A 14439-nucleotide genomic window follows, 5' to 3' on the forward strand; every position below is an offset into this window, starting at 1 on the left:
TGTGGAAATGTAGTTGAGGAAATATTCCCTCCACTCTTCCCACTTTAACACAGGTTCTTTACCTGCTCTCAAAAAAGGTTCGGGGGTGAGAGGTTCCATATACAACCTGTGGCCAAGTCGTTAATGATGGATGTTTAAGCTGCAGGCGACTATGAGGTGAAATGCTCAGTTATTATGCTCAGCTAGACTGTGTTAAAATGCTTGGTGTCTATGTATTTCTTTTCGTTACACTTCTGTTGATATGATGTTGATTGTATTATTGTGTGCCTCTGACATGTCAACCTAACATTTCATTTCTTTTACAATGGATTTACCGTTTGGTTTTCTGGTAGATCTTCTGTGACTTAATTGTAATTGCCCGGTAGTTGAGTAACGCGTGTGCGCGTTGTCTTCGTCTTTGTTTTCCTTACGATCGTTTCTTGTCTGTTCCTTAGTGACTACTCCGCCGTTCAATTTTTACTTTCTTACTCCACCTAAGATAGCCGCCAGCGTCAGTTGCGTACTGACGCAATGACGTATTAGCTCGTCGTCGTCCTCCACAGCGATGCCGGTGATCAGTTGTGAACGACGGTTTGGTTCTGCCGTTGGTTTAACAGTTGGCAAAATTCACTTCAGGTACCATTTTCTTCACAAATAATTTTATTTTCCAACTTTAGGCAAGCATTTGACACAACGAGACATTTCCTGTCGATCTGCCTGACCAAAGTTCGATTTTCCTTTCGATGAGGTGAATTCTTTAGCTATCTCGATTTCTCCTCACACAACAATCGTCATTTACGGTATATAACCCAAAGATGGTTAAGTTTTTCAATTTGCTGTCCAGTTGCTATAATGTTTAACACACAGTTCATGAAGAATGAGCCAGTTACTCACATTTTCCTCGTTGTTTTTTAAAATTTTTATTGTTTCTCAAATTTCCATTGCTGATTTACCGGTTGTTCTATTCAAACGCCTTCTCCTCTGTGCCCGTTTTTTTTTCTTCCTGTTTTACTGCAATTCCGTTTTCTCCACAATATTGAGATGGCTTTAATGACCGCTTCTCATACTTCTTCTTTCTTTTTATTTTTTTTGTGGGTTCTGTGCTGGCTATCGTAGCCAGTATTGTTAAGAATCACAAACATTAGGTATAAGTAATTCCTTTTATTAATAGCCAGCACGCATGCTCCTACATATGTCGGAGCGACACTGCAGTCAGTTCGGCGATCAGCTAGTAACTGTCAGATCTGACAGTTATCAGCTGGTACGGTGTCCTCGCGGGACACAGGTGAGCACATTGGGTACGGTGTCTAGTAGTGGACACTAGTATACTGAACGCAACAGTATTGTAGTTTTTAGGTCTCGCCTGTCGATGCGCATGCGCATCGAGCAAGCGAGACTATGGGGGCTTATCCACTCTTTATCCACTGCAAGGAATCGTGGCGATTCCTTGCAGTGCCCGTGACTTTTAAGCTCAATGCGCATGCGCATTGAGCTTAAAAGCGCGTGCACGTCCGTCTTGTTTTACCCGCTCCGCCCCCTCCCCTTCCCGCCGTGTCGCATTTCTCCTCCCCCCTCCCCTCTCTTCCCTCCGTCTTGTTTATTTTACCCGCTCCGCCCCCTCCCCTTCCCGCCGTGTCGCATTTCTCCTCCCCCCTCTTCCCTCCGTCTTGTTTATTTTACCCGCTCCGCCCCCTCCCCTTCCCGCCGTGTCGCATTTCTCCAAACAGGGTGTTTGTTCGTCAGCGTCTGCTTGATCTGGGCATCTTTTTCCAGCCGAGTACTTTCCCTCCTTTTTTTTTCTCCACTTTATTGTCCTCGCCCTGTTGATAATCCAAGCACGGGCAGCGAGGATCTAAGCCTGCTTTATTAGAAACTGGCAAATTCTCCTCCACTTCTTCTGTGCTCCGGTTCCTGTATGTGCGTTGCGGGGAGACTGGCCTTCAGAGCACCGTGGACAGCAGAGAGGGCAGAGGAAGTTCATTGTAAAAGGACTCCTAAAAAGCATCCCTCCTACAACTCAAGTTAGAGGCTGGCTTTGACTGACGAGTAGGCTTCCCACTTGGCCAGCTTCCGCCACACATCACCAGTAATGTTGGAGCTGTTAAAAATAGGTAAATCACCTACAGCTAATATTTTTCCCATCAGTTCATACTTGAAACATGAATAACCCTTTTAAAAAGTGTTCTACCGTTGCCCATACGATCCCCGACTGATAAAGTAAACAGACAGAAAAGCGATGCTAAAAAAACAAGCATTGGCTATGCTGATCTGTCTGGAATTGGCTAGCAGTCTTTTAGCTTTGCCACTGCCCATTTTGCTTTGCCATGGTTTTTATGAAACATTGTGAGACCAGCCAAGACCTGGCCAATATTAAAAACGAATAATAAATAAAAACATATTTGTGGTTCTCAAAGAGAACTGTGCGGTGCTACATTCGTTCCTGGCACTGCAGCGAACTAGTTTTCTTGTGTTGTGATGTGCTCCCTGTAGAAGAGCAGAATGCTACCAAAGCACTTATTTTCGCAATTTTAAAAAAAAACACATCCTCACCCTCAAACGTGCACCCTCAACTCCTCACTCACCCTCACTCTCACTCACCCTCACTCAGCCTCAACTACTCCCCCTCACCCTCACTCACCCTCAACAACTCACCCTAACTCACCCTCACCCTCACTCACCCTCAACACCTCACTCGCCCTCACCCTCACTCACCCTCAACACCTCACCCTCACCCTCACTCACCCTCACCCTCACTCACCCTCACTCTCACTCACCCTCAACCCCTCACCCTCACTCACCCTCACTCACCCTCAACACCTCACCCTCACTCACCCTCACCCACCCTCACGCTCACCCTCACTCACCCTCACCACCTCACCCTCACACAGTGCAATAAGTCTCAGACCATTTCAGTTAGAGCTTTTAGAAATGTTTATGGCTTTTTTTATTTGTAATTCATTTGCATTGGCTACAGGAAACAAAAATGCTAAACATTTACAAAAAAAAACCATAAACAATTCTAAAAGCACTAACTCTAATGGTGCGAGACCTATTGCATTTCCAATGCTTGTTTACTTGTTTTATTGGCTGCTGGGCATTTCTAATAAAGAAATGAGAATAGCATAATAAGAGCCTCCTGTCCTGAAATAGAATTGTAATAATAGCATGTGTTCTAGAAACCTTAATATTGATGTTAGCATTTAAGTGTTTAGTAATGTACTGTAGAGACTGTGTTTAGTTTGTTTTTCCTTGATAAAGTTACCCGCAAGCCTTACTAGTTTCAAATCGGTGTAATATTAAATAAAATAAATATTATAATATTAAAATACACCGATCTAACCCTCATTGCAAACGTCTATTATCTTCAAGTAAAACAACACTAGTGATAAGCCCCCTTAAAGCGTTTGACGTCAGCCTCGTGGGGTACCGCCAGCTTGACCCATGTCAAAGTAATGTAGTTGTAACAAATTCTTTAAGATTTACATATAATGTATTGATAACAGTCATCTGCAGTATTTGAAAGCTGCTGTTTAAACGTTAGCGGCTAACTTCTGGTCGAATGTTTTCTCATAACAACTGATAGTGTTGCAGTTGTCCGTCGTCTAGCTGAAGCTGGTTTCACTTTCAGTCCTTCTTTTGTTTCTAATGTCTATTCTGCCTAGATGGCCTTTCGCGCGCTGCCTTGTGGAATGCCGCGATGACGACACGGAGAGCCAGCCCCTCCGCCGTCAGCCTGAGGTGTGGGCGGAGCCTGGTGCCAGGGGGCGGGGCGTACCGTCACTCCTGGAGACAGTCTGAGCGCTGGCTCAGGGTAGGGAGAGGCGGCGGGTGGAGGAGGAGTAGAGCCCGGCGGAGTCGCAGCCCGGGCACCAACGGTAAGCAGGAGGCGCAGGGAGCCGGTGACAGGGGGTGGGGGGGCTATCTAGTCTTTAGCGTCTGTTGGCGGGGTCCTGTGAGATGACCCTCCCCCCCGTGGGGGCTCACGTGCCTCTGACAGCTCTGGGCCTCAGACAGGTTATTACCCTTGACCGCCAGCTCCCAGGCCAGTCTTAAACGAGCGTAGTGCCACGCTGCATATGTATGTAATTACACATATGAGTACAGTACTTCCGGCCTTCCTATACCTGCACAGTGCCCCCATGCGAGCTCATAACCTCTCTCGTTGTCCAGCGCCCTGGGGGCCTCGGTAAACCTACACAGTGCCCCCCAGGCCTCCTTGGATCGCATACATTGCATGACATTTACTCCCGTTTCAGGGAGCGGCTGTGTAGGGCTGCACACAACCCAAGGCCGAGATTCATTGTAGGGGCAGCGTCATGCCCCTACCCGATCCTTACACCCGATTCTTCCAGTACGTGCATAGCACTCCATATGTCACCCCAAGTCTCCCGAGGAGCCTCCTTCCCAAAGAATGTGAATGATACCAGCACAGTTCCATCCACTTTCAATTGCCCACTGGTCCTTCTGGCCTCCTTCTTGTCATGGAGACAAGCGGTGTACACGTACGCTGCCTCCGATCGCCCTTACTCTCTGCCCTGGCATCTTATTATCAGTGGAGATACAGATCCTTCAGTCTTCTACCCGCAGATTGCTCCCAGAGTTCCCCGTTTCAGCAGAGACAGCCGATTCTTTTTCTTCTGTCACATGACTGCATCATACCGGCAGTACCTTGGCATCCTTGAACCGGCACGGAGCCCCCTCGTCTTTTGCCAACAGAGATCACAGAATCATGCTTCCGTATCAGATGAAAACGTTTTTACCAGGGTCTGTGACTTCCATGTTTCATCATGGTGTCCCATGCTCCTTATACCAGCAGAAATCCCAATAGCCTCCGCCTATTCTATAGGATTGCAACGTTATAGAATTGAACCAGTGTCTATGACCTACAAAAGGTACGTGGAATGGATGCTTTGGTCCACTGAGCTGACACACCAAGCGGAAATCCTCTAACCTTCCTTGTAAAATGTTTTAACATTACACTAGGCCTCACGGGTCTTGCACCAGTAGATGCTTCCCAGATCTTTTTTTTTTAATTTGGAAGCACATTATACTACCACGCTATGTACTAGCATAGTCGCCATGGCCTTTTTGAACCAACTCAGTGCACCTGCTCCCCATTCCAGCAGCGGTGCCTGGACAATCCTGTTTTTTTTAAGAGAACCCTATTGTATACCAGTACTTGAAGCAGCTCTGTATGAGCATGGTACCAGTGTCCATGTTGCTGGTGCAATTTTTAGAGTGGCGGTGCTGGCTGATAACATCAACTCTCTGAAGTATAGGGAATATGTGTGGCAGTCTGTATTTGAAAATACAACAAATGTTGCATATGAACGTCCCATTCCTGTTCTTTCTCCATTTATACTCTTTTCAAGAGTTATGGGGCTACTGCAGCATCTCCCTCGCCCATAGTCCCACTGCTACCGCCCTGTGTTAGTAAGGATTGGACTTCCTTATGTCACCACAAGGACCTTTTTCCACAGACCAGACCTCTGCCTCAGTAGCAACTATATCTGCACAGTTCACAGACATCTTTATAGTTACACTATGCTTGGGCCTCATTAATCTGACGGTGTGTCCTTGCTTTTCTTACAAAGAATCTCACAGTCTACCTCCTCGAACAGATGCATGTATTATACTATCAGTCCTTGGAGCATCTACATATTAGCAGTTTTTCACTGCGATTCCTATGTCAGGGTTACTTGTGCTACACTATATTAGCACATGTACCAACCAACGCGTTGTTTCCTGATTTCCCATTCTAGTCAGTGGCACCTTTGCACCAGCCTAGTGACCTGACCTTTTTACACTTGCATGATGCTAGGTTCTCTTTGTACTGGCATAGTGCTCCTTTTAGGCTAGTAGAGATCCCCGAATCTTCCTGCTATGTCTGAAGATAGAATTACAGTAAAGTAAACAGCTTCCCTTGGGTAAGTAACTGTATAGGAATGCCCAAAAATTTGATCTTGGACACAAAGCTTCACAAAGCAAAAGCATAGACAATAACAACAGTTGTATATAAAATGTAGAAATGTATTCAAACATACAATAAAAACGTATTAAAAATCATTGTCATTACATAAAAAACGACCCTTTGCATTGATTAAAAGAAAGGAACATCAACTCATTCACAATTTATGCATGTCAACAAATATCTGTGCTGAAAAAGGCAATTAAATCAACTTTCTATGTATCATAGAAAGTTGAATTAATTGCCTTTTTCAGCACAGATATTTGTTGACATGCATAAATTGTGAATGAGTTGATGTTCCTTTCTTTTAATCAATGCAAAGGGTCGTTTTTTATGTAACGACAATGATTTTTAATACGTTTTTATTGTATGTTTGAATACATTTCTACATTTTATATACAACTGTTTTTATTGTTTATGCTTTTGCTTTGTGAAGCTTTGGCTCCAAGATCAAATTTTTGGGCATCCCTATACAGTTACTTACCCAAGGGAAGCTGTTCACTTTACTGTTTAAAAGTACCCCATTCCCCTGGGCCACAAGGGGTCTCTCTCCCTCGTTTTTACTGAAGATAGAATTACACCAGCTGTATCTGCAGTGCCTTCCTCTTATCAGGACAGTCCATATACCAGCAACGATCCTCCTCTGAGAACCACATTTTACCACCATTGCCTGAACCAGAATTGTCTACCCAAGTAAATTGGCCCTAACCAACAGATACCCTGTAACACCTGTCTTTTTCAGATTAAAATATTATTAACACTGCTTAGATCCCTGCCAACACTCATACCAAAACAATGACATATTCTCAATATAGCAACACACTTCGTCATAGGTTCTGTTCCATGTCGGCACCAGTTCTACTACACCAATACAATGCCATGTCCTCCACATACCATCACAGAGCACGTTGACATTCCAGTACCATTTTCGATTCCCATGCCTCCTTCCTCTGTGTATTATTCTGCCCCCCTCCCTTGATTGTGGGCAGCATTATCCAGGGTCATGGAATTTCCTTTCTATAGTAGCAGAGGCCCATTCCTTCTTGGTCTGTGGCCAGATCGGTGCTTTTATCACCAGATACATATTTCAGTCCTGGATTATCTTTCCAATAAGGGACAGTGAAAACAGTACCCCCTTATTTTCATATGTCCAGTTGCACTCCCCTCATCCAACACCAGCAATATGCCTAAAAGCAGCCCATAGTATTCCACTGCCTTCTTTTTCTCTACCTCATCATAATGCCCCGTCCCTCGAGTGCTGTAGCAGTTTCCTCCAGTCATTCCTACGCCAATCCAGTGCACTTTTCAGCGTGCACCCTAGCAATGTGTGCCCTTCCTTGCTACACTATCGTTGGACCCCCATGTATCCCTGTTCTAGCCCCCTCCCCAATCCTCTTGTTCTTCACCAGATGACAATTTTCTTATGGCAACAGTAACCAGGAGCCTCTCAGTCCACAATGTACTAGCCGGATACTCTGAGCAGTTACCATATTTAATGACTAAACAATGTCCCTTCCCTCTTTTCTATGTCTTTCTAATAAAAACATGCTGTACACCAATAGCACAGAGTAATTTATGCATAGCATAGGTAGTTAACAATCTGCAGTACAAATGTTTTTCTACTTCTGATCGTGAACAATTAATCTATAGATTCTGACGCATGGTAGCAGTACCACATTATTTTGGTAAGCATAAACCGCTCAGTAAATTATTCGGAGGTGTCATAACAAATCAGTCTCTGTTTACATTCATTTGTTATCGTTTGCCTACTAAACAGTGGTCCTCTTCACCGGAAGTTAAATAACTCGTGTTGCAGGGCTTAATATTGAAAAGGTTAAGATTCCATGTTTATCAAGCAACCATAATGATGCGGTGGTGAACAAAATAGACAAAACAATTCAAAGTGACATGTAATATGGTGCATATGTTATTGTGCTTATGACCAAGGTTTTTTTTATGGAGTACCTTTGTGTTACTCGAATCCATTAGGTGCACCGAGGATCAGATAACGTAATTAATTATACAATACAGATCCACATGTTTCTAACGGTCACAATTTGTTTTGGTTTTGTATAAAGTGAGCATTTTAAGGAAGCGATGACTTTCAGATTGCTCATGCACGTTTGGGTATTGTTTTTATTTGACTCGTAAAGTTAGTCATCCACACAACTTTCAGGCCAGAAATGCCTCCAGTGCTCCGCACAATGAAAAGGTGCAAATCAACTACATTTTTATTGTTATTGAGTTAGATCTCCGCTTAGGTCTGCCACACTACAAACTATCATAACGATATAAAACGAATCCATGAAAAAAATGCAAATGATTTGCAGAACCTAGAATTTCAACATCACTTTTTAATAAAATACAAGGAAAAATAAACATATCCCATCTTGTCCCTTCCCATCACTGTAATCATGACGCACTGCGGTTTTATTCACATAAGTGCTCGTCTGGAAGCAGCAAGTTGGCATTCATTATACACGAGAACATCGCCAATTTAAGTCTATTTTTTACCTCCTTGCATAACTGTTTTTGACGTAGGTCTATCCATCCATTCGTGGCATCGGCCCTCAAATTGCTTGTGTCTACAGTTTTCCAGCTTCTTCTCCACCAACGACTTCCATTCGTCCTCCATTGCTTCCACTCTCACTGACATTAGTGGTAGTCAGAGATTGCTCCTTCACGCGTTTTGTGGACTGGTCAGCTGCACTCATGCCTTTTGCGCCTCTTTTTCCATTAAAAATAACGAGTAAGCTGTTTTAGCGTTTGAGTGATATCTGAACTAAGTAGAGGGTCTTTTACATTGCACTGTTTTAATTGCCAGTAACATTTTCATTTTGCTGTGTGGAAAGGAGCAGTGTGTGTAAAACGTGGTAGATTGATTGCAAAATGTTCTGAGTGGCTTCCTGGACCTACACGGGTGTAGGGATGAGAGGTGCTAAGTACAGAAACTGCGGTACTTCCCCTTCCATGGCAGCCATAATCTACAGCATTTACAACATAATAGTTGAGTTCTGACCTACAGAAGTGGGTACAGTACTCTAGAGATAGCCTCCTGAAGTGCATGTATTACGTCAGAATGGAACACCGTACACAAGAGGTAACCACCTGAGCTTGCACCACATATCCCGACACATATCAAAACTGTACACATCACTACAGATGCGAGCATATGAACTAAGCACAGTACTCGTATGCGGCCTCAAGGCCTCTGCTCTACCTCTAATCTGAAGACAGTGCTTTAGAGGTAGCCTCCTGAGCTGGGCACAGCATCTCAGAGCTAGCCCTTAGATCTGGGCACAGTATGCCAGATCTGGACATATTCCAGAACTAGCCCTATCGCGGTCGATGTGAGCTTCAGAACTCAATACAGTACCAGAGAGAGGAACATGCGTAGGAGGATAAAGTACCAGGGGTTCTTCAGACCTGGGTGGAGTAAAGCAGAAGGGGTCTTACCAATGACTAGTTTATTGATAACACGACATTCTTTTTCTGCTAGCTGTACTCCCCTCCCCCGCGCTCTTTATTCCTCATGCTTCCTATCTGTCTATTTTCATGAGCATTTTAAGGTCGGTGCATATGAGCATTTTTAGGTGATCGTGGCCAATGATAGTTTGAATTGATGCGGTCTGTGTAGTATATGTTCTTTCTGAGTCGAGGAAACGTGTACCTCTGCTGCTGTACCTGTTTGTGCGAGTGTGGATAGCTGGCACCAGTACTCTGCTACTCTATACATTGGGTCTGTAAAAGAGAAGCTTGCACTGCTACTAGCTGTGCATGTGCTGTGTTTCCGTGAAGTTTATTTACATTTATAAAGTATAGACTCATTTTAATTTATATAGGAGCGCACTGCATTTGCAAATAAGATTTTGCACGAAAAGCCCCCCCCCCCCCACCACCCCCCCAACAAAAAAAATTCTTAGCAATAATGGAAAGTTAAACTATAAGTGAGTCCCCCATCCGCCAGACATTTATTCTTCTAAATTGTATTGGCCCCAAGTGATGGCGTGTACATATCTTACTTTACTTTGTAAGATTTGTAGAGCGTGTACCTTGTTTGTGGTTTCAAATACTACAGGGATTGGCGCCCTAAAGCCCGTGGCATGTAAGACAACAGCTATAAATAAAGAGCTTCTTTGACATTATTTTCATTGTATAGTGCAAATATTTTGTAATTAACATTCTCTAAAACAAACTATTCCCTTATTATATCATGTTAAGTAGTGCTGTTATAGAAGGTAAATGTTTTCATGCGTGACGCCTCAACAATCTCCTACATGACGTAACGCTTCGAGCGGTATAAACCCTCTGTTAGGTGTCCACCTTTTCCCAAAATGTATTTCTGTACTGTGAAAGTTGGTCACGGGGCCTGAGGCCCAACACCAAGGAGGCAATAACCGAGAAGGAAAAGTTCCTGTTGACCCGTTGAGGCGGATTCTGGTGCGAGAAAAGAGAAGGCTTGGCTAATCCTTGTAATCTAGTTAATCCGCGATGATTGCTCGCCAAGACCGAGCTCTCTCTTTTCTTCACCCTGAGCTTTTCTGATGATTTCGTGTGGTTATCCCGCAGATGCAGGAGCCTTTCAGCTCCCTGCTTGAATATCTTCTAGCTTTCCCTCATTGAGTTTCCTGCGCTGCCTTGCTGGAAGGCTGCCAGCATGGTCAGATGACACCCAGATGTTGCCAATTCACAGGGGCTTGTGTTGTGCCAGAAGCTACTGCCTTTATATAGAGTGGGAAACAGCCCTTCTTTCTCGGAACTAGTTTGTTGCGTGTCTAGTAGTGATTGTTGTTTGTGCTGTACTCGCGTATTATTGCCACTTATTTTTCATTCGGCAGGAGTGATGCAATGAGTAGGATTGCCAAACATAGCTACACATCATCCCCGAGTCCCTTCCCTATTCTGACTCTGCTTTGCTATTTAAATATGTTGTCTTCGTTTCCTTGGCTTAAGTTTATCCTGTCTAGAAGCTGTCCGAGGGGAAACGAAGTCCGTTTATGTAACAAAGCAAACAACCCTGTTCTGTCGAAATAAAGATGAATTCATTTCACGAACCAGTGGGCGAACTGTTGTGAAATATTCATTTTTATTTTTTATCGATGTTTAATATACCAGCCGCGTAGAGAAATTGAAAGAGAGTGTCTGGGACCAATGCAGGGCTTTCTTTTACATTCGAGAGGCCTGTAATGTTTGATAAGGTTTGGACTTCTGGGTATTATTAGACGAGTTTGTTGGATGCAGGGCACCTGTAAAAATAAAACTTGGCAAATGTCCTCTTTTCTCTATTAAGAATTCATAGCCAAGTGTACAATCTAGAGGATGAACTGGACATTCCCATTTTTTGGCAGGTGTTCTGCGTCCACCAGACTCTATGAAAAAAAAAGGCCTTGCAATAGTCTGGACGTTTTTATTTGGTTCGGGGAATCTGTGGGCCATCATGAAGAATGCACTGTTTTAGTTTATTTCTGTACACTTCCCTCTTTGATATTTAACCCCCCCCCCCCCAAACCCTTTAACTTTATTGAAAGAGTCATGGATATTAGTTATTAAATAGCATACTTTGCAGATCATTTTTTTGCCGCATTTTTGAAGTTTTTGAATTGCATCCCACAACAGAAGTCCTTTAATTTTACAAGATGTATAAGGATCATGCTGTCAAAATAGTGTCAGTTGAAGTGCTTTATTTAGCAATTTCCTGACTTTTAGGTTGCCACTGAATACCTATAATGTTACTTTTATCGTCTACAGTCACAGCGTTTCGCAAGTGTTGTCACCTTATAGATACATTCCTGCAAAAAGCACACATTATTTTTTTTGGGCACAAACAAACATGCATTTTTAAACAAAACCCAGACCAGTTAGCGATTTTGTCACTCTTTTACATGCTGAAAATTTCACCTTGCTTTACTTCACGTTAATCTAGAATTGGTCTAGAGATTAGAGCAAACTAATGTAATGTAAAGGTTTTATCGTTTATGTGACCACATGGCTGTACCTATAATGATAAGGTCCAGGGAAAGACCATGGATATTAGACTCGCTGTTCATGCAATTCCTTTTAGGTCTCGTGACCTACAATGCGCGCAGGTTAAAAAAAAAAAAAAAAAATGTAAACTCTGATTTGACACTGTGTAAGGATGCTGGCCTTGGCGGATCGCTCCGTGAAACAAAGCTTTTGCTATTTCGCATCTCAAAGACTAGAGCTGGAATGGCAGGCCAATGTTCATAATTTCGTCAAGGACTCACAGAACCCCGTTTCTTTACTTTACTACTTTTTTCCAGTGTAAATTACAATTTTACTTTAAAGTATCAATATAATTTGGACTTGCAGGCTGCAGGAATATTTATTATTCACCACCCACGTATTGAAAACGAAATCACGTGAGGGTCCGGAGTGAGGGGTTTCACAACAGTCACTCCAACTTGGAGGTTTTATTGCTCCCTTGAAAGCAAGCAATCCTTCGTCAAGAGTTGCACAGGCTGCTTTCGTTTATGCGGTTCACTTGACACTTTCGTTCGGAATCTCCGCCGTGGGATGCAAAGCCTCGCAGTGTAGACCTCATTTGTCGAGCAGAAACATTTCAGTGTGCCATCGACGCGCAGAAGCTTGAAAAGTATTGTATGACATAGTGTAAAGGAATAGGCAGTAACAGTGACTTAATGTGGTTATTCAGCAAGAGGAAATTTATTGCTACTTATTGGCCAGCCAGCCCCTGCACCCGCCACATCCACCACCACATCCACTACACCCACCACCACCACATCCACCACACCCACCAACACTACATCCACCACCACCACTGCATCCACCACCACCACCGCATCCACCACCACATCATCCACCACCACATCCACCATCACCACAATCACCACATCCACCACCACCACCGCCACATCCACATCCACCGCCACATCCACCACACCCACCACCACCACATCCACCACACCCACCACCACCACATCCACCACACCCACCACCACCACATCCACCACACCCACCACCACTACATCCATCACCGCATCCACCACCACCACATCCATCATCACATCCACCATCACCTCCACATCCACCATGACATCCACCGGCACATCCACCACCACATCCACCGCATCCACATCCACCACCACCACATTCACCACCACCACATCCACCACCACATCCACCACCACATCCACCACCACATCCACCACCACTTCCACCACCACCGCATCCACCACCACATCCACCACCACCACATCCACCACATCCACCACAGCCACCACATCCACAACCACCACATCCACCACCACATCCACTCCCACATCCACCACCATCACCACCACATCCACCATCACCACCATATCCCCCAGATCCACCACCACCACATCTATATGTGTGTGTGTGGCTCTGTGTGTGTGTAGGTGCAAATGCAATGTTCTTGGATTTTCGTCACAATAAAATACACTGAACATAATCTTCACAAAAGTTATTTACAAACGTTTAAGCTATTGCCATTATAAATTACAATAACTTTTATTTAAGTATTAATTATTTACAAAATTAAAAGCCATTGTTATTTGTAATATCAATACATCTAAGTCACGTAAATACAACACACATTGCATTACAAATGCTATAGGTGTCACATTTGCGAAAGTTAAAACTATTGACATTGTAACTGACAAAGCTATTAATTTTGCTATTTTCAAAACGAACACATAAATAAAACTTGCACTGGCGTTGCCAATAGGTCTCGTAGTAGGAAAGTTGGAGCTATTGGTTTTGTAAATGACAAAGCCCTTTATGTTTTTAAAATGAAAACAAAAATAAAAGGCATTTTTATTTGCAATTGTAATAGCTCCAACTTTCCTACTGCGAGACCTGTTGGTAACGCCAGTGCTTGTTGATGTTGACACACACATGAAAGGTACTTCTGTACCCTTGAAACACATTGCTTGAAAACACCCATTCCACCCTCAAATATGCAAGCATTGAACTAAAAGAAGTAATAATGCTCATGGTTTTAGGTTGTCTTTCAATCAGTACGATCTTGTCGTTTTAAATTGTGAAATCTTGTCAATCAATTTTATGCACACTTGCTAAAGTAATTCAGCACGTGTGCTAGCAGGATTGACATATCAAAGGAGTCTCTATTTGAAAAATAAGGCTATTGTCCGAGATCAGCCTGGACTTAACTTGTCTAATTTTGGTAAACAGAAATACACAATTAAACCCCCTCCAGGCGTCGAGTCATCTCGCCTTGCTCCCCACATTGTTTCCACTACCTGCGCGCTTTTACCTTAAATCACCACTGACAACTTTCTTTGGTGCCTGAAAAGGTCGCAGTTTTATTCATCACATACAATTTTAACACATATACAATTTTATACATTTAAAACGTTCATGGTCATACACCCATTGGATGTCCATGCTCTAATTCTTTTATCTATTGTTCATTGCAATACTTTCTCTTGCATGACGGACCCAGCCTCCTCACTTTCCTGGGAGGAGAG

The 14439-nt window shown here is 43.5% G+C and overlaps 1 protein-coding gene across 13 annotated transcripts in view; it reads left to right on the forward strand.

The window, feature by feature from the left end:
• Window positions 1-3720: 3720 nt before the first annotated feature.
• Window positions 3721-14439, forward strand: part of CLIP1 (CAP-Gly domain containing linker protein 1) — an 804228-nt gene continuing 793509 nt past the window's right edge. For 8 of the 13 annotated variants that reach the window (XM_086942953.1, XM_086942958.1, XM_086942955.1 and 5 more), the window contains exon 1: window positions 3744-3854. The gene's annotated coding sequence lies outside the window, so the exon portion shown is untranslated. Of the gene's footprint in view, window positions 3855-14439 lie in introns of all 13 variants that reach the window. The other 5 variants (XM_086942962.1, XM_086942957.1, XM_086942964.1 and 2 more) reach the window with 3 other exon arrangements.

This window comes from Lissotriton vulgaris, chromosome 11, assembly GCF_964263255.1.
Source record: "Lissotriton vulgaris chromosome 11, aLisVul1.2, whole genome shotgun sequence".
NCBI lineage: Eukaryota > Metazoa > Chordata > Amphibia > Caudata > Salamandridae > Lissotriton > Lissotriton vulgaris.